The sequence below is a fragment of the Lissotriton vulgaris genome, chromosome 10, assembly GCF_964263255.1.
Source record: "Lissotriton vulgaris chromosome 10, aLisVul1.2, whole genome shotgun sequence".
Lineage (NCBI taxonomy): Eukaryota > Metazoa > Chordata > Amphibia > Caudata > Salamandridae > Lissotriton > Lissotriton vulgaris.
In genome coordinates this window covers 327,825,680-327,845,823 of record NC_141698.1, presented here as the reverse complement: position 1 = coordinate 327,845,823, position 20,144 = coordinate 327,825,680, and the positions used below count along the sequence as shown (strand labels likewise).

The following is a 20,144-nucleotide window of genomic DNA, read 5'->3' as shown; positions in this document are numbered from 1 at the left end:
TATCACTCATAAATCCATCACTTTAAACATTAACAGCAATGACCTGAACCTAATGACCTGAACCATAATGACACATAAATGCCCAGAAGTTGGTATGGGCTAACATATTGCATACTTATGATGAAGGCACTTTCAGCAGAAATGTAAAACGTTCCAGGATACACATGATCACGTGTATTATGAGCTCCGCATCTTCATTAATATGTTCAATAAACAAATTAACAGACAAATTGTATGATTTAGAAAGGTGATTTTAAAATTTCTTTTGACAACATCTAGGAATTGGAGAGCATGTTTCTGTATTGCTATTATTCATTGTAGAATAGATCAAGTAGGTTCCATTGGGGTTAGAAAAAACTATTATCTGTTTGTTTCCTGCAGTATGCTTCCTTATGAATCCTATTTGATCATCCATCTGGATTGAGCAATTTAATCAGAGAACGCATCAAGCGTGATTACACTTATTGACTTGAGCTGGCTAATTCTTAAAGTGTGAGAGTGTAAAGCATGTTGCTCAAGCAGCTAATGGAAAATGAATGAAATGGGCCTGTATTATATTTCAAAAGACATCCATTTAAATGTTTATTTAATATTTTCTTCTGTGTATTCTGGCTTATCAGCACCATGAGAGAGGGCATTATCAGATGCTTTGCAGATGGAGCATTGATCCTAATATAATCACTTAAGGCGCAGAGAAGGATTTATCAGTTTTGAAAGGTTTTCATTCTTCACCTTACCTACCCACTTCAAATGTGTTTGTATCAGTTTTTGAAATCTCTATTATTGGTAGCTAAAAGCTTTGGCACACATAGTAGTGTGTCTACCATTATCAACTGCAATGTGAATATTTGTTGGTGTGAAATTGGCTATTTCTTTCAACAACAATTATTCTGGTGAAGTAAAAGCTAGATAAAATGCTCGATTTCGAGATTTCATTCATTCAGGGTTGGACGGTAGATAATCTGTATTTTTGTTTGTGGATGCAATTTGTTTTGGACGAAAAGATGATGAAGATAATGATCATCCTTTATCTTATGATCTTTTTATTGCAATACTTGGGAAAATTAATAAGTTGTTTTGAGAAAAATATACATCAGTTCTTCCCATGATCTATTATTTACAGTAGAACACAGTTTTTCCCTAAAAAACATGTAAGTAACTTATGGTCCTTATTTTTGTCACTTTTGTGGCTCCCCATATTATTTCTTCTTTTTTTCCAGAAATGAAGACATTTGAATCCTGTTTTTACTGTATATGTCTGGGAAAAGATGATGTGTTTCTTATTCATTTCCCTGGGAGCACACCCTGGCAATCTGCAGACAGAAAAGTATAACTCCCTATTCCAATAGAAGCAATAATACACCAACACCGAACCTGACCTGCCTGATCACAAATAGAGAGACTGCTGGCTGGTGACCAAATTGAGCCCAGTTGCATCACACAAAATTGAGTTAAAAGGCAATCCCACAGTCAGTGTTTATTTGAGCCGGAGGTTGCAGGTTAAGGCCCACCACATTTCTTTTGAGAACCTTCCCACACAAAAACAATCCTAAGAGGTGATTTCCTCTTTCTATGTTCAAAATGTATCACACATAGAAAGGGGAAAAACAAGGAGAAGTAAAGATATTTCTCCCTGTTGAACCTCACCTCGGGAGGCGTAAGGATTTGGTGCTTCCACAGTTTTACATGAATTTGTACATCTGGGGCAGCATCAAAATCCATGGGTGTTGCATGGGAAACCCCTCCTCAACACCCATGAAACGCCACCCGATTACAGAGTAAGACAACACAGTGATTTGCGCTGTCTTGAGGCCAACCTAACACATGCACAGTGGATTTGTATGGCCTCATAGATGTGATTTAGTAATTTGCACGGCCGGAGAGTTACAAAAAGTGACGCTCCGGTGGTGCAGAAGGCTCGTAAATAAGCACCGTAGTGCCTTGCAGGTCTGCAACTGCAAATTTCCTACATGCAGATCCCATTTCCCTTAAGGGATCTGTTTGCAGGAGGAAGTCCAAAGTAGCTGTCAAACCTTTATTCAGAATTATGTTGCCTTTAAATACTGAAGGAGCAACATAGAAACACTGTGACTTGTTATTATTCACTGACAGCCATGAGCCTCTTTGGTGTCTTTCGGTCCCTAGTATGTTCTCTTTAAATACTGAAGTAGCGGCACATAGCAACAAACACGGTGAGTTGTTATTATTCACTGTCAGCCATGAGCCCTTTTGGTCTGAGATAGGTATGGATTGAGAGGAAATGAAAAATGTCTTCATATCATGCAAGAGAAACTGGATAACTCCAGTGTACATAATCATTAATTTATGAAAATATTCTTCGGCTAGGGGTTTGGACTTGGAAAGTTACTGGCATGGGACTGAAAAGGAAGAGTGAGAGATTTTTAGAATAATGATTTTGATTTGAACCAATATGATCTGTCTCCAAGAGACCTGTTTGACCGAGAGAGAAATAGCTGAATGGATAAATAAAATATTGTTAAGTAAGGTTCAACAACACTGAGTGGCGCCACTATATTAGTAGCTATCAGATAATTAACCTCCAGAAGACATGGGCGGTCGACAATAGCACCTTTCATATTCATGGGTATAAATGTTTTTTTGTCCCGGCACAAAAATCCAGATCGGGTAGAGCCATGGGTGGACTATCCATATATGTAGACCTGAACCTCCAGGGCACATGGTCTAACACGGACTGGTGCTCATATGCCATTCAAGCCGTACGATTTAAGGGCAAGGGGTTAAGGTTGACCATATTTATCGTTTATAACAATGGGGCGGGTGGAGACTATAATACACTTGTAGGGGAATTGGATGACAGATTGAGCCAAGAAACCGTAGCTAGGAAGGGGGCACATGCACCTGCTATACTCGTCATGGGAGACTTTAATTGCCACCTATGCCCGGCCCTAGTTCCAATAGACGAGGAATGGTCTCATTGCCCCGTGGAAAACGGGCCGCACTTTGACCATTAGCCAGAAGGTCTGGCCTTTAGTAAACTCCTACACAACCTAATTTAGAGCATACGATTAATATGATGATCGTGCAGAGGGATGGAAGTCTACCACTGACATTTAAGGGCAGAGGGTGCTCCTCATTTATTGATTATATCCTAGCCTCTAGAGTTTTAAAAAATAGAATCACTAGTGTAGGGATAGAATGGAGCCCCTTCAGTGATCACAATCCCCTAGTATTGGAGTTGCTCCATTTGGCTCTGACCAGAAGGGGACAGCCTGGTACAAATATTGAGTAGGTAACGGACCAGGGTAGACGACTGAGGTGGTCTAAAATAGATGGGGAAACCTTCTATAAAACCTTGATGGATATTGGGAAATCCGCTTTTGAGGACTGCTCGGATACGGCAGTAGAAGGTCCCCCGTTACTCTTGGCATTTGGGCACATTGCTAAGTTGATAGATGGACTGCTAAAAACGAGGGTGTCTACAAGGAAACACTGTCACCCATGATGGTTAGATTGTGACTGCTCCCATGCTTTAAGGGAACTTAAAAGTAGCCTTAAAATTAGACCAAGGGACCCCCAACAAGTTGCATTGTGTAGGAAAAAATATAAGAGCGAGACTAAGAGGAGGAAATTAGTTCTACAGGGTGAAGCATGGGCAGACTTAAGAGAAGTGGAGGGAAAAAGGGACATGTCTGAATTCTGGAGAATTATTAACAGACCAAGCTTCCAGGATGACAATGTCCCCGAAATAGGGGCGAACATTCTGCCGGACCAGTGGGTCTCCCACTATAAGGGGTTATATAACCACGAAGCAGGAATAAATGAAGCGCAGGTAGGGAAGGTGTACCGGGGCCAGCCTGTAGTTTTCTCCGTCAAGGAAATTACTGCCGGAATTGAAGGTTTGATGAAAAATAAAGCTCCCGGCCCAGACGGGATCCTGCCTGATTTATTTCTGAGCTGTGTGGAGCTGTGGGACCCTATAATGACTAGGATTATAAACGCAGCCATCAGCTGTGGTTTGCCGCCCTCATGGTCCACGGCCATAATCGTCCCCATCTTTAAAAAGAGCAATAGGGACGATCCCCAGTGTTACCGCCCTATTTCTTTGATTGACGTGTCTGCTAAACTCTTGGGTAGGGGGATCCTTAACCGACTGTCTGAGTGGACCGACGAAAACAACATCATCTTGGACACTCAGTACGGCTTCAGGATGGGGAGGTCCACTAGTGACCAATGTTTGAACCTCTACATGCTGACTGCCAAATACACTAAGGCCAGCAACGAAGCCATCTATATGGGGTTCATGAATTTGGCAGCTGCTTTTGACCAAGTGAACAGGGATAAGCTCTGGGACATGATGACTCTCATGGGGATTGAGGCTGGCCTAATCAACATTTTAAGGGAGCTTCACAGTGATACCTCAGCAAAAGTCCAGTACAATATGGAGGGTGGGTTGACTGAATCATTCCCTTGCAGGAGTGGGATAGGTCAAGGCTGCATTCTTGCCCCGTTTTTATTTTCACTTTACATAAATAATTTAGAGCAGTTTTTGTTAAATTTAAGGACAGATTGTCCAAGAAGAGGGTCGCGTCACATCCCTATTCTACTTTACGCGGATGATGCGGTCCTGCTCGCACGTACGCCAAAGAGTCTACAGATTTTGATTGATGTTTTTTTTTAAATGTATGGGTTCTCTAGAACTGTCCGTTAACCTGGGCAAATCGTATGTGCTGCTGGCAGGCAACAAACCTTGCACCAAATCCACTTACATGATAGGAAGTCACAAAATAGAAAAGGTCAAAACATTTTCGTACTTAGGCTTACTATTTGATGGGTCTTTACAATTTAATTCCCTGGTAGAGGAGCGTTTTTGTAAAACGATTGCCACCAATGGCGCTATTGCAAGCTATGGGAAGAGGGTAGGCAGATGGTGTCCCGAACAGGTGATGAACCTTTATGGTTCTATGTGCTGCTCCAAAGTCACCTATGGGGAGGAGGTATGGGGCTTTGCCAACATCTCGCTACTTCAGCGGGAAGAAAATAAATATTTAAGATCCATCTTGAAAGTTCCACAAAGTACCGCTGGTGTTATAGTGCATAGGGAACTAGGGAGGCCATACCTCGAAGACTTGGTGAAGCTTAGACCCATAGTGGCTTGGTTGAAAATTTGGACTAATCCCGAGGCGTCCATGAGCAGAGGAAGTTCTAAGTGATTGCCTAGGAAGAGAGAAATGTATGTGAATCCCATGGCTCAACTATATAAAGGTCACCTTAGAAGCCCTGGGCTATAAGAATCTCTTTGTCGATCCGGTATCAATTGTTCCTCAGCATAAAGCGATCGTAAAGAGAGCTTTTTTTGCCCAGAAAACAACACAGAGAGCTGAGGCCGAAGGGTCAAAAAAGACTGTGAGGGCCCATAGTCTTGTTAAGAGCACTGAGGGAATGGAGCCATACTTATACCTTATGTACAATGCCCAGGATAGGTTTTTAATGTGTCGTTTTAGGCTCAATTTATTACCTTATTTATTAGCGTTACCAGTGGGGTTTTTAACTACAATTGAGCAGAAGGGAACCTGCGGTTGCGATAATAGGTCCCCGCAGGATTCCCTTCATTTTGTATTGTTGTGTCCCTTTTATTCAATGCCGAGGCGTAGATTCTTGGTAAACATTTTAAAACAAGCTAAAATGAAATGTGCTCGAGAGGCCTTAATTTATTTACAACAAGCAACTGTTCCGCTGACATTGTGCTGCATTACGAATTTTATTAAAGTGGCAGTCCGACTAAGGGTAACAAGAGGGGGGGAATGATTGTGAAGACCTCTATTATACTCTTTTAGAACTCAGTCTGTCTTTCCCCTTTTTAAAGAATTAGAATGTACAACAAGCAGGATTCTGATAATGATTTAATTGGATTTTAATTAATTGTATAAATATGTGCTTTTATTGTGATTTGTAATCATCGAATAAAGAATTCTTGACTTGACTTGAAGTAAGGTTATCACATCTGTCCAAAGCACTGGAATCCATTGTACTGTAATTATTAATTTTAGACTGAAAAAACAGTTCAAGTGTTTGTATACAATTACACATCTCTTGTGTAGATCTGAGGGCCAAATGGGTGATGCCCATTTAATGTATAATGGGAACATGATGACATTCAGATGCTGGGTCTGGTGGCTCAGTGAACTAACGCACCCACTGCACGAGCCTCTGTTCGGCCTCATGGTCACAGGATCAAATCCCTTTGGGTCTACTCAGCCTTTCATCCATCTGAGTTTGATAAAATGAGTATCGTTGCGTAACAATAAACATCTGTTATTCAGCACCAAGATACCTATGGGTGAACGTGCGCTTTACAAATACCCATGCTATGTTATGTTAGATGTTAGCCAGATACTGATGATCCTACCTGTTATGAGAGGCTACTGCTCAAGATGGTTCAGTTTCCATCTTTTTATGATTTACCAGGAACATATAAAATCCCACTGCCGTCCCTGTTTTTAAAGTTTTCTCCCGCGAATCAGCAAAGGTGCGAGGAAGGAGGCAAGGGGGGTTAGAGGGGAGAACAATAAAATAAAAAAATGAACCTCTCTTCCTGGCTTCTGTTGGAGCAGGATAGGCTCCCCTAAGCCAATCACAATACTGCAATGCAGCATTGTGATTGGTAAGCACCCAGGCTCCAAAGAGCCAATCACCATGCTGCAATGCAGCGTTGTGATTGGTCTGAGCGCTGTGGTTCGGCGCTCAGATAGGGAATGAAAGCCTGGGCATGTTCTCCACCCAGAACATGCAAAGTGCGCATGAATGTTTGGCTGGCCTCAGAGGGCACTTAGGAGGGTGCCACCACCCATCCCCCCTGTGCACCCTAGCCCCTCCCATAAAACTACCCAGCACAGAAAAATAAAATGATAACATCTTGTTATTATCACTTTATTTTTACTCTTTGCCAGGCTGAAAAAAGGTACTGGGGCAACACTCCTCTGGCTTAGCGGAGGAGACGCCCCTGGCTTCTACATCTAGTTACAGAATATCTAGTGCTATACCACTGAGTTACATAAAGGATTAGGTGATGAGGGGCGTGGCTTGGGCGCCGATGGCGATGGTCGCCTGAGAGCTCGGCTCCGGGACTGAGCCCGGGATTATCCTGTTAATCGGAGGCCGCGGGGCACCCTAGCCCCCGCAAATCGTCGTTCGGCCCAACTGGACCCTACTGAGACGCCTGGCACAACCTGGACGGGTGGTGATCCGCCCGAAACTCAAAGTTTGTGGTCCCGAGGAGAGCGACCCAATATGGCGCCCGGACCCCTTTGTCCCCTTGGACGGGACCATTAGCCTGGAAGAACGTCGCTGGTCATAGCGTGCCCTCCGCTCTTGTGTTTTCCTGGAGAGTGAGGAGCTGGACTTTGCCCTGCTGAGACTCTGATATTGGTGATTGCGCCCGGACGGTCGGAAGCCCCTACCATAGTGAACCCCGGCACACGGACGCCTGGAGGCCCTGACGGTGGTGCCGACCCCCGACGCGGCGCTTGGCTGCATCCCCCGATCGACCCGATCCCATGGGAAGCACAACCCCCTGGCGCCACAAAGTCTCTGGTGGTGTGGGTGGCCCTCGCTCCGGATCCTCGTCAACCAGACGGGCCTGCCCGGCCTGGCGCCGAGTGTCTCCGCCTCCTCCTCAGCGCTCTCAGACGACACAGTGGTGGCGCGAGCCGAAATTGTGGAGATCCACCTGGCCCTGGAGAAGAGGATCACCGGCCCTCACCCCGAGGGCCTGCATTCGGGAGAGTTATAGCCGGCGCCCGCACTCGGTGGCACCTTCATCTGAGTCCACACTGTGCGCTTCCCGCGACATGGGGAAGCCGAGAGGGGCCAAGGGGACTACCCCGGCCGCCTCTGACTCGGAGACCCCGGACAAGGAAGGCCATGGAAACCCGGGAAGTGATGGTGGCGCGCCGCTGCAGCAACAGCTTGATCGCGTCCTGGAGGCGATTGCGACCACACGCTCGGCCCTTCAGCAGGACATTGCCCAGGTGGCGACGAGCCTGGGCCTCCTCAGGGCGGATCACGGCAAGCTGTCGGACAGGGTCAAAGAAGTGGAAGGCTCGGTGAAAACCTTGGAGCCGGCGCAGCGAACCTTGGCCGCGACAATGAAAGATGCCCTAACCCGGATTTCTGCCCTGGAGCAGCGAGCGGAAGATGCGGAAGGCCGTAACAGGCGCAACAACATCCGAGTGGTAGGCCTGCCGGAGAAGATCGAGGATGGCGACATGGTGGCCTACTTGGAGGCCTGGCTCCGAGACACGGTGGCCCCGGAGGGCCTATCCTCTTTCTACACCCTTGAGCGAGCTCATAGAGTCCCAGCAAGGCCACCGCAACAGGGCTGTGCACCGCGTCCGGTGGTGGCGCGCCTTCTGCATTTTCGCGACAGGGACCTCATCCTCAATGCCGCTAGACATAATGGCCCCTTCAAGGTGGAGAACAGCCAGGTGAACATCTTCCCGGACTACACCTATGAAACCCAACGCAGGCGGTTTTCATTCTTGGCGGTCAAGCACGAGCTCCGGAGCGAGGGCATCCAATATTCGCTCCTATTTCCTGCAAGGCTCCGCGTCATTGTCGATGACAAGACTCAATTTTTTGATACCCCGGAGGATGCCTGTAACTGGCTTGAACTTTATAGAGCTGGGAAAGATGGCTTCGCCTCCGCATCTCGGCCAACGGCGGAGCCGGGACAGCGACGGCGATCTACGAGGGTGCGGGGTCGCCGGGGCCGGTCGGGCGGCCCTTCTACTGCGGAGACATCGACGGAGCGGAAAGGAGTACTGGAGGTGTTGTCTGCACTGTCTGGTTCACGAGATGATACCATTGCGGAAGAAGAGAACCCTGGTGACGAGGGGGCATCGACGGACTCGGAGAACTCGGTGACGGATAGCATCGGCACACCGGTGATTACGCCGAAATCGGTTGAGGACCTTCTTGATGGACAGGGTTGACGGGGTGAGCTGCATCCTTTTGGGTGGGGGCCCGTAACGGGGGTGGCGGGAGCCGATGGTTCAGCATGATCTCCGGAGAAGCGGGGGGTGGGGTGCCTTGCCTTTGCCCCGAGGGTTTCCGTTACTGTTTAGGGCTTGCTTTAGTCCTGGTAGCCAGGGCATCGAGGGCCCTCTGCCACCACCCAGCCCGCACCTGGCCCTTAAGGCCTTCCTACGGTGGCGACCGTAGGATTAGTTTGGGACGAAGGGTTTTTCTGAGGGCATGGTTTGGATGGGAACTAGATGGAGTTATTTGGGTCCTGTTCTGGGGAGGGTGGGCAGGGGTTTGGTTAACGTAAGAGTTGTTGAGTTTTGGTTGGGGGAAATGGCCGCCATCAGTGCTGGGGGGATTGTTGTTCGCTCTTTGTTGGGACCCAGATGGGGAGACTTTGCACGGACAGTATGGGACAATGGCTGACGTTGCTAATGTGAAGTGTATTACTTGGAACGTGCGGGGGCTTCATACCATGTCTAGGCGGCACAAAGTCCACGCTTATTTAGTGCGTAGGGGAATACAAATGGCGCTGCTGCAGGAGACCCATCTGAACAAGGCGGAGGGGGCGGCGCTACAGCGTAGATGGAGGGGGCAGGTCTTCTACACGTCGTACTCAGCGTATGCCAGGGGGGCGCTAATCTGGATTAGGGCTGGGGTTCCCTTCCAGGTCACAAACTCAGTGGTTGATCCAGAGGGGCGCTACGTGGCCATCTCGGGCACTCTGGGGGGGAGGGACCTGAACGTTTGCTGTGTTTACGCACCTAACATGGACCAGATTGCCTTCCTTTCTAGGTTATCGGGCTCGCTGGCCCACTTTTTCACGGGGCCCCTGCTGTTCGGTGGGGACTTCAATTCGGTAGTAGATGTGGAGACCGATCGCTCGCACCCGCCCCTCCCTGATTCTCCGGTCCGCCGTGTGGCCAAGGGCCGTAGGGACTGGCAGACACGTTGGTGTCTGACGGATATTTGGAGAGCGCAACACCCCGACGCTAGAGATTACTCCTACTTTTCGGGCCTTCACGAGTTGCACGTTAGGCTGGACGGGTTTCTTGGCTCGACTGAACTGGTTTCAGCGGCCATCCGTTCCGAATACTTGACTAGGACCATATCGGACCATAACCCCCTCCTGCTGGCCCTTCGCTGGTTTCCGGGGGCGCCGGCGGTGCCCACCTGGAAGTTACGCCCTGAGATCCTCGAGGACACTGTATTCAGAGCGGACTTAGGTGATAAGATCGAGGAGTATTTCGCGTCCAACGGGGGCTCTGCGAGCTCGAGAGCATTGGAATGGGACGCTTTTAAGGTGGTGGTGAGGGGTTATTGCATCACCAAGAAGGTAGGTATGAGGCGGGTTATCCTCGATGACTTGGACGTGGCTGATCGGAGGCTTCGTGAGTTGGAACTCCGCCGCCCCGGGCACCCTGAACTCCAGGGACGCACGGCGGAGGCGAAGGAGGCAGTGGCGGCAGAGGTCGAGCGGCTGCGCTGCTTCGACTACAAGGCCTATACGGTTCGGTCCCTTGCAGAAGGGGATAGATCGAGCGCATTGCTGGCATGGCTAGCTAACCCTACGCGCCAGACCTCACTGACGACGTCCATGCGCATGGCGAACGGGACCATGGTGCACACTCAACCGGAGATTTTAGGCTGCTACCGGCACTACTATGATCAGTTATATCGCAGTTGTGCTGCCAAAGACCCTGACCTTCTCGAGGACTATCTGAGGCCCCTGGAGCTCCCAGTGGTGGAGCCTGACGTGGCGAAAGCCCTGGGGTCCGATATTGAACTGGGGGAGATCCGCAGCGCCATTAAAAATATGGCGCGGAATAAGACCCCAGGTCTAGACGGTCTTCCTGTGGAATTTTACGCGGCCTATGCCGACCTCCTGGCTCCGAGACTGGTGATCGTTTATAGAGAGGCGAAGAGGCTTGGCCGACTGCCTGGCTCGATGCGCGAGGCCCTGGTGGTTCCCCTCCTCAAGCCGGGGCGGGACTCGACCGATCCGGCGTCCTACCGTCCCTTGTCGATGCTGACGGTCGATTATAAGATTCTGAGCAGCATTTTGGCCTCGAGACTGCTGGGCCACATGAGCTCCCTGGTGCATGAGGACCAGGCTGGGTTCATCCCCAAGCGCAACACGACAATGAACATCCGTAGGTTGTTCCGCTTGCTGGGTGAACCGCTAGTGGATGCTCCGTGCCCGGTGGTCCTATCGGTGGACTTAGAGAAGGCGTTCGATAGCCTGGAATGGGACTACCTACACACTGTGTTGCGGCGGTTCGGCCTCGGCGAGGGTTTCATCTGGTGGACCGCGGTCTTATATACCTCCGTATCGGCCATGGTTCGGGCGGGTCCGTTAATTTCCTCGCAGTACCCAGTAGAAAGAGGCACGAGACAGGGCTGCTCGTTATCCCCACTTCTCTTCACGCTGGCGGTGGAGCCCCTCGCACTGCTACTCCGATCGGGGGCGCATTACAATGGTTTCTGGACTCCTTCGGGCCCGCACCACATTTCGTTATATGCCGACGACCTGTTGCTCTTCCTTGAGGACCCAGTCGAGGCCCTACATGGAGCTGAGACGGCGCTCACGGCGTTTGGGGAGGTCTCGGGCCTACGAGTGAATTGGGCCAAGACATGCCTTTTCCCGGTTCGCAGAGGCACCCCTAGTCCAGTCCTCAATAGAGAGCTTCGATGGGAACCTGACTGCTTCAGGTACCTGGGAGTGCATATCTATCATGATCCGTCTGACCTCCTGGACGGAAACATTGCCAGATGCAGTCGAGCTTTACGGGGTAATATGGACTTCTGGGCTACGCTACCGCTTTCGTTGGCGGGGCGGGTCGCTCTCCTCAAAATGGTGGCTCTTCCCCGGCTGCTGTACTATTTCCGGGCGCTACCAGTTTGGATCCCGCCAGCCACATTTAGGCTCTTACGGTCGATGATAGTCGGGTTCCTATGGGGCTCGGGCCGCCGTAGAGTGGCCCTTAAAACCCTGATGAGGCCGAAAGCCGAGGGTGGGCTCGCGGTGCCGGATTTTGAGAAATACTATCTGGCGGCGCAGCTCCAGACCCTCACCCAGGAGATTGCCAGGGAATTCCGAGGCCCGGAGGACAGGAGAGGTATAGGGATGGCCAGGCATGTCCTATCCTTCATAGCTCTACGCCAACGTTTGACCTTGCAAGACCTGACGCTGGAGGAGAAGACCATTCGCCTGTGCTGGAACCGGGCTCACGCCCGGTGCCAATTGCGAATACCATATGCACCTGAAATACCATTAGGGATGTTGACGGCCTTGCCCCATGGCGGTGATTGGTCACGATTGGCGGACTGGGAGGACGCGGGGTTGCAGTTGGTGGGGGATCTTTATGAGGCTGGGGTACTCTTGCCCTTTCAGGAGCTCATTGACCGCTTCAAGATTCCCCGTGGAGACTTCCTGTTGCACTCGGCCCTGGTCCGAGCGATCCAGGCGCACTGGAAAGGCGGACAGGAGGAACCTCCTACGTCTCCGGTGTGCCAATACGTCATGATGTCTGCGGGCACGGTGAAGGCGGTCACCTGCCTCTACGGTAGATTGATCAATGATGGGCTGACCCCCCTTACGACCCTGAGGGCCCGTTGGGAGGCAGACATAGGCAAGGAGATCCCGGAGGCGACCTGGTCTCAACTCGTGCGGCGAGCTTGGAAGGGGACGCGCCACGCCCGTTTTCAGCTGGTCCACTATTACATACTCCATCGGGCATACCTGACCCCGGCGAAAATCCAACAGTACTTCACCACGGGCTCGGCAACCTGCCCCAGATGCCCGGCGCCGGAGGCGGACCTCCTCCATATGTTGTGGGCCTGCCCGGGTTTGTCCTCCTACTGGGTGGAAGTGGGGAAGACCCTGACGGAGGTGACGGGGAGACCCCTATCGGTCGATGCGGCGGTGGGACTTTTGCATTGGTTTCCACATACCCCCAAAAACAAAATTTCCAGTAAGTTTATTGATTTAGGGCTTCTCTTGGCCAAACGAGAGGTGACCAGGAACTGGAAGGCACGAGCTGGTCCGACTGGGAGCAGGTGGCACAGCGAACTCTTGAAGTGGGCGGCGGGAGAAAGCACGCTGAGATACCAACTAGCTGGGAGACAGCGTAACGAAAAAGCACAGGAGGCAGCGCTAGAATGGGAGACACTAGTGCAGGCCCTCAGGGACTATTGCGCCCCCAGCGACTCTGATAGCGAGATTGCAGCGCGCCCCGAGTCCCGATAGGCGATTGCGTTTTCAGTTCCTGATACGCTCATCTTGGGTCCTCTCACGAATCCTACTGCGGCTGCTACCATACACTGATGGCGGGTTGGGTTGGGGAGGGATTTCTTTGTAATTTAGTGTTTTGTGGGTGGGATTTTCTTTTGGGTTTTGGGGCTTGTTTAGAAAAGCAGATGACGGACAGTGGATCATCTGGACCAGCCTTGCTCTCCTGCTGAGCCCCCACTGGATTTTGTCGCCCGACCTTTGGACTGTGGGCTGAATGATTGTATATGAAAACGTGCTGCGGGAGGTGGGCGGGATGCAGTTAATTGATTTCAGTGGATTTCTGATGCTGGTCATATATGTAACAGTTTGCTGATTCCTGCAATAAAAATATATTTCACAAAAAATAAAAATAAAGGATTAGGTGATATTCCTATTCCGATTCTAACAACCCTGTGTAATGAAGCATGCTCTGAAGCAGCAGTATGTCTGTAATTCAAATCAGGGAAAAGTGCCTTATGTTGCAGTAATTATTTCTGTATATCTTTATTAAAAGTAAATTAGATATTGCTGATCTACCCCTTTGGGATAGACAATGCCTAGTGGAAGTGGTGACTGGCGCAGGTTATGGATGCCTTAACCCATCCGGTAAAGTGCCGGGACCCACAAGCTTCCCCAGCAAATTTTACAAATCTTTCGTGCTCAATCTGATCACAGACTTTCAGTGTGTGGTTAAAGAGGCAACAGAGTGTGGCAAGTTGTCCCGTGCTTTTCACTGGGCTAAAATTGTAGTGATTCTGAAGGCATGGAAGCCCCCAGACCAGTGTGCCTCCTAGAGGCCCATTTCCCTGCTTAATACAGAGACGAAAATCTTGGCCAAAGCCCTGGCTGACCGCTTGCTCACTTCCTTGATGCACCTGGATGAGGTGGGATTCATGTATCAATGGGCTACTCAATGCACATTTGCAGGGTGCCTAATGCCATCGCTCTGGGGACCTGGCTCGACTGCCCTAAGGCCATACTTTTGGCAGACATAGAGAAGGTGTTCTATTCCGTTAGTTGGACATATTTGATCACTCTCAGAAGGCACCTTAACTTTGGCCCCAAGTTCATTGCTTATATTTGACTTCTCTACACCACCTGACAGAGCACGTCTGGGTGGGAACAGCAGTGTCTGACCTGTTCCCCATCAAGACAGGCACACAGCAGGGATGCCCATTGCCATGGATGTATGTCAGTACAACACGATCATTTTGATCGCGGTACTTTACATCGCGGATTTTACAACGCAAGCCGTTACAACGACTTGCGTTGGAGGGCGCGGATTGAGGAATATTATAATTTTATATTCCAACACCAGTCCACGTAACAGTTGGGAAGGTGTTGGAATATAAAATTACCATATTTCTTAACCAACAGCGCCATCCAGCGCAAGTCGTACTAACGACTTGCGTTGTAATGGCAGCATGGTAAAGGTTGTGCAGTGTAAACACCGCGTTGTAAACAACGTTTATCATTGCCATCCTTGCTGTTTGCAATTGTGATAGTGTCCCTGGCTGAGTGGCTGCGCATGGACCCACAGGTGTGGGGATTCGAGTGGGGTCTGGAGCTGTCCATCACATTGCTCTTTCCAAGTATGATGCAGAAATCTTTTTCACACATTATAAGACTTCAGGCCTGTGAATAATACAAATATTGTGGCCTTTGGAGAGACATTAGACCGTGTGCTCTACTTGTCTAAATCCGTCCTCTTTCTAGTCACACCTCCTCTGTCAGATCTGCAATGGGTAGTTGACATACAGGTGGCTGCCTGAGGATTTACTATCTAGGGGTATACATCACACCTGATGCTGTGCTGGCCTGGACGATGAACATAAAACCATTGTTGGACAGACTGCAGACGGAGGTTGAAGTGGGGTCCACTCTCCCGTTGTTCCTCTTGTAGAGGTCCGCAATCTTCAAAATGGTATCCCTCCTCTGCCTTCTATACCAAAACTCACACATTATTTAAGTCCACCTGCAAGGATGGGACCGCACCCACAGACATTAGAACTATTAAAGGGCCTCCCAATTGGTGCTTGTAAAAAAATGGTGATCAGATAGTCAGGGGGACTCTGCTTATGTGACGGAAAAGTGGGCTCTACGGGGCATGGCCATAGCACACCTCCTGCACTTGCTGGCCCTCTCCTGGTAATGAGGGTGGTAATCCTGATGTGGCAGATGACCTTCAAGGACTTGGATTGGGATAAGAGACTGATGGGCTGGACACCTTTTTGGGTGTGCACCATGTTTCCACAGGTGGTACAGCTGCTGGGTTTTTGAGACTGGGACATTATAAGGATTTTGAACCTAGGAGACGTGCTTGAGGGGGAGACGCTTAAATCTTATCAAACTGCAATAAGAAAATGCCATCCACCGCAGAAAATTCTTCCGCTATCTGCGGCACAACTTCCTTCCCTACCTCATAGGCCTAGTGAACCCCTGACTTTCATCCACTTGAGGCCAAACTGTTAGAGGGCAACTTGAGAAACCACAAGGTTTCGCAGATTTATCGCTCCTAGATGTGAAATATCTCTGAATAATTTGCAGAGCTACCTTTGACAACCTGAGCCAAGCTACTCCCTGAGTAGGTGTGAAGAGGCCTGGGTCTGAAACAATACAACCATTTGGTGAGAGATTTGATTCATGGTGAAGCCAGTCAGAGTAAGGGACTGGAGAGATAAGATGGACTTCAAAGGCAGAAGAACAGATGTCATAGGACTCAGGTCAGCCCCCACTTCCTTGATCCACAGCCAGATGGGAGCCCCCTAATTACATTAGGAGAGGGACACGAAAGGGAATATAGTCAGATGTTAGCCACACTTGGTTGGGTCACACAGGCACACACACCAAAGAGATATTTTCTCAATTTCGATTTTTGGAGAACTGCATTTTTTGTCACAAATATACCACACTTCACATGAAGTGGTCATAGCAGACGGAGGTAACTTTACCACTATTTGGTGGGGTGTGCCCCACTCTTGCAAGCCTATAATGCAGTATAAATATGGGAGAGCTGCAGACGCTCATGAGAACACTGCCTGGAATATCAGAAGAAGAAGGAAGGACTGCCCTGCTGGACCCTTGGACTGCAGCACAGATGGCTTGACTTCAGAAAGACTGCACCTGCTACACTCTCATAGCTCCACAAAGAAAGGACTGTGCCTGACTCACAGGAACAGGAGTGGACTCCCTCATCAGCAACAGGTATAACAGAGCTGGAAAGCCTTAAGAGAAGATCACCCCAGCTGACCAGCTGCAACTGGATTTTTCCTGGACTGTGCAGGTGGATTGTGGGAAAATGAGTCCTAGTTCCCAAGAGGCAATCTAGAGTTTCTGTACCTTTGTACTGCGCTAGCGGACACTTGTTTATCCCAAAGGAACCAAGAAACTGCAAGATGTAAAGGTTTGGAAACGTTGTGCAAAGTTTTGCAGAAAAGCTCCAGGAGGAGACCGGCTTGATAAAGTCAATTCACCGATCGGATCGATCTTGCTTGTTTGTCCCACTGAAAATTTCCAGGCTAAGCCCAACTTGACGTCAAGGGGGAAGCCGTATTTGAGACCCTCGTCAATGCTGAGGATTCAACATCAGTGTTTTCATCGAGCTGCAGTTTCATACAGCTCCTACTATTTCAGTAAGACTGTGCATTTGGGCAACATAAACGTCATGAGATGTAGAAAGTCTGATGTCTGGAGGAGATTGTATTGTTTGATTGTGCCAATAGTTTCCTTCCTCAATCTGTCTTGCTCTAGTTAATTTTGTGATAAGCTATAGCTGAAACTCTCAGCATCAGATCCCTTAATTTACTTTCCCAGCTGCCCATTGCGTCTGAGCAGAGGACAGAGTCTCTATTATCATCCAAAAGTTGGATGACTGCTGCCTCAGTAAGCTTTGCTTGGGATAATATGCACTTAAGACATATTCATGGACATATTCATGTTTCAATTAATGTTTATGAACCATGAACTAGTCTTAAGCCAACTTGCACAAGTTAGTGATCCGAGATGCCTCCCACCACAGTAGAGCAATGCAACACCTCCAGGAGGACACCCACTAAATTCAGAGAATAATGTATAAGCCATGTATACATGACAAGAAAGTATAGTTTATTCCAGGATTAGAAATTACACACCGGTCTGAAAGGTCATTATTCTCCATTAAATCATGCCGGGGCCACAAAAAGACGAAAAAATACATTCCCTAATTCTTGGTGAGGAAGAGGTAGAGGTAAGGAGTCAGGTGAGATTGTTAGACAATGATACGTGTTATACGAATCATGAAAGCAGTATGTCCAGAAAGGAGGGGAAGGAGAGTTTTGTGGAAAAAACAATTACCTTTAGCTTTAGTCAAGGGCTGTAATTCCAGTTGTAGTAAGGGGCCTGCTTCCACAGGTAGATGAGAGAGGCAAAAAGAGCCTGAAATATACCATAGAAAACCAGAAAATCACCATCATGGACAGGAAGATGGATAGATGGCGCACATGTCAGAGAAATTAGATAATGATTGGTCCGGCAACCTTTTGTTCAGATTGTGAGGTCTGATTCGGTGTACCCACTGAAATTCAAAAGGAGGTAAGAATGTGATCACGAGTAGTTTAGGTAGTAATTAAAATAGGAAGTCTGATATATTGGACATATCATTTTCTCTGGTACGCCATAGAACTGCATGTTACCTCTACAGGGTAGACCTTAGCATTTAGGTACAAGAGTATATTGTTGCAGGTGACCTTGGTAAAATGTCAAGCCTACAATCAGTGTCCTTCATCCTTTTTTCTATCCTGTTATATCTTTCTTCCATTGCATGTAAGTGGTGGTGAAAGGCAATAAGATCAGACCTCATAGATGTATGTCCTTTGGATATGTCGTCCGTTTTTTCCTGCATGGGTGAGACTGAGAGTGCAACTAATCAGATTTTTTTCAGAATGGTCCATACAGAAGGTTCTCTTGTGTTCTTTTTTCTGATGTCTAATGAAGATAATTGTCTGGAAGGGGGATGGAAAGCACACCAAAGACTCTTTGTGTTCTCAAAACCAACTATACCCTCTTCCGTAGGCCTGTCTTGTTTGACCCTCACCTATTTTGCTTTATCTTTGTTGTTATGGAGAGAATCCAGAAGAAGTTAGGTTTGGCGATGCATTTTTAGTGTCATGTAGATGCTTTGGTGTTTCTGTACTGCACCACACCTGCTTTTGAAAGTTGAGGTGAAGGGGGTACACATTGTACTGTTATTCTTATATCTGTGGGCATTGCGTGGCGACTCACTAACTGGTTTGCCAAGGGTTGTATTTTCCGCCATGGTAGCAGGAGTGGATGGGCTTCAATTGATCATGCCACACAGTGGTTGCATTAGGCCATCTTCTTTTCCCCTCAGTGTATCTGCAGATAAACACATCCTATGTCTAAGAGAGTTTGAGCACATAAGGCCCACGTGTTTCCAGCATATGTTTTTTCTGCAGCTGAATCATGAAAGTCACTCTGCCACCACGTCTTCCACTTTCAGTGGACCCTTCAGAGCTGTATTATGGAGTGAACCTCTAACAATGACCCAGTCACATTTGACACCTGCTCTGTCATAGCAAAGAGGCAAATAAGTCTGTGACCATCTCTTTGTAAATAATGAGAATAATAACACATTGAATGGAAACTTTGCTTAGTACATTAAAGGGGTGATTTACTGTCTCGGTGTTGCAGCACTATTCAGAGATAGTCATGCTTAGTCCCAAGTTAATACATTTCAAATTCTGTTTATCTCTTCATTTTTTTTTATTGGATAGTGATACAGTACCGTCTGCACATATATAATTATTTCAGAAGAGATTACATCAACAGATTACTCACTGTTCAACAGAAATAAGGCAACATTCTCCTGTTTACTGAGGTGGTATCAGAGATTGAGCACACTAGGCAGCCTCATAAACAGAAAACTTGTGCAAAGCTCACAAATTATCGCCTACTTCATTATGCTTTAGATAATTGTAAGTTAATTCTAATGGTGACAATTTTATTTCAGTTGTTTGATACATCATGGACCTAATTAGAAGGAAGAGCTGAGCACATTTTTAGATATCATTTAGAGACTTCTTCAGCTGACCCGCCAGCCTCATGTAATCCAAGACAAACATACATGAAAAATATATTCTTATATACATATATCAAGGGTTTTTGAGTCTGGCCTCTCCATCCACTGAACTGTTCACTTTTTGCTTCTGCCCATCACCTGAGGTCCTTGACGCCAACTAAGGCAGACTGCAACTGTTCAGAAAATAAAATAACATTAACAAATGTATAAGTTATATATACATATAAAAGCAAACTATAAAAATTTTAATAAAAAAAAACCTCTGCAATTGTGAAGAAATTTGAATCTAGAGGAAAAAATTAAGTTGATATTCTTGGCTTGATACGTGGAAAGAGAGCAACTGCAGTGAACAGAAGCACTAGTATGTGCTAAAAAGAGTATGTGCATTAGAGTCAGGAAGGACAAAGTAATATGCTAAAATCTAGCAGATGACTTCAACTTTTAGTATTAAAACCACATGTAAAAAAAATCCAAACTTCCCATAAAAATGTAGATATTTGCTATTTTTGTTTGAGAATTAAAGTATTTCATAAGGTGTCCATTTGCCTGATGTATGCCTGTTTCATTACGTTTTTGTATTTTTGAGGTTCAAATCATAGAAATTGCTTAGGCCGGTCCCTGCATTCCAGTACTAGTTCAGATCATATTTCCCACACGCCAGCATGACTTTTCCTTAGAACCGAATCAAGAGATCTTGTAGTTGAATAAGGCAGAGTTTAAATGTTAAGCCGGGTGAGCATTGGTTAATAACAGATACATTGCTGTCTTGAAGATAAAATTATGCTCATGAGA

The 20,144-nt window shown here is 47.7% G+C and overlaps 1 protein-coding gene across 2 annotated transcripts in view; it reads left to right on the top strand.

Moving 5' to 3' along the window:
- The window catches only part of VIPR1 (vasoactive intestinal peptide receptor 1), an 849,588-nt gene that overhangs the window by 454,223 nt on the left and 375,221 nt on the right, over positions 1 to 20,144 (top strand). The window lies entirely within an intron of this gene.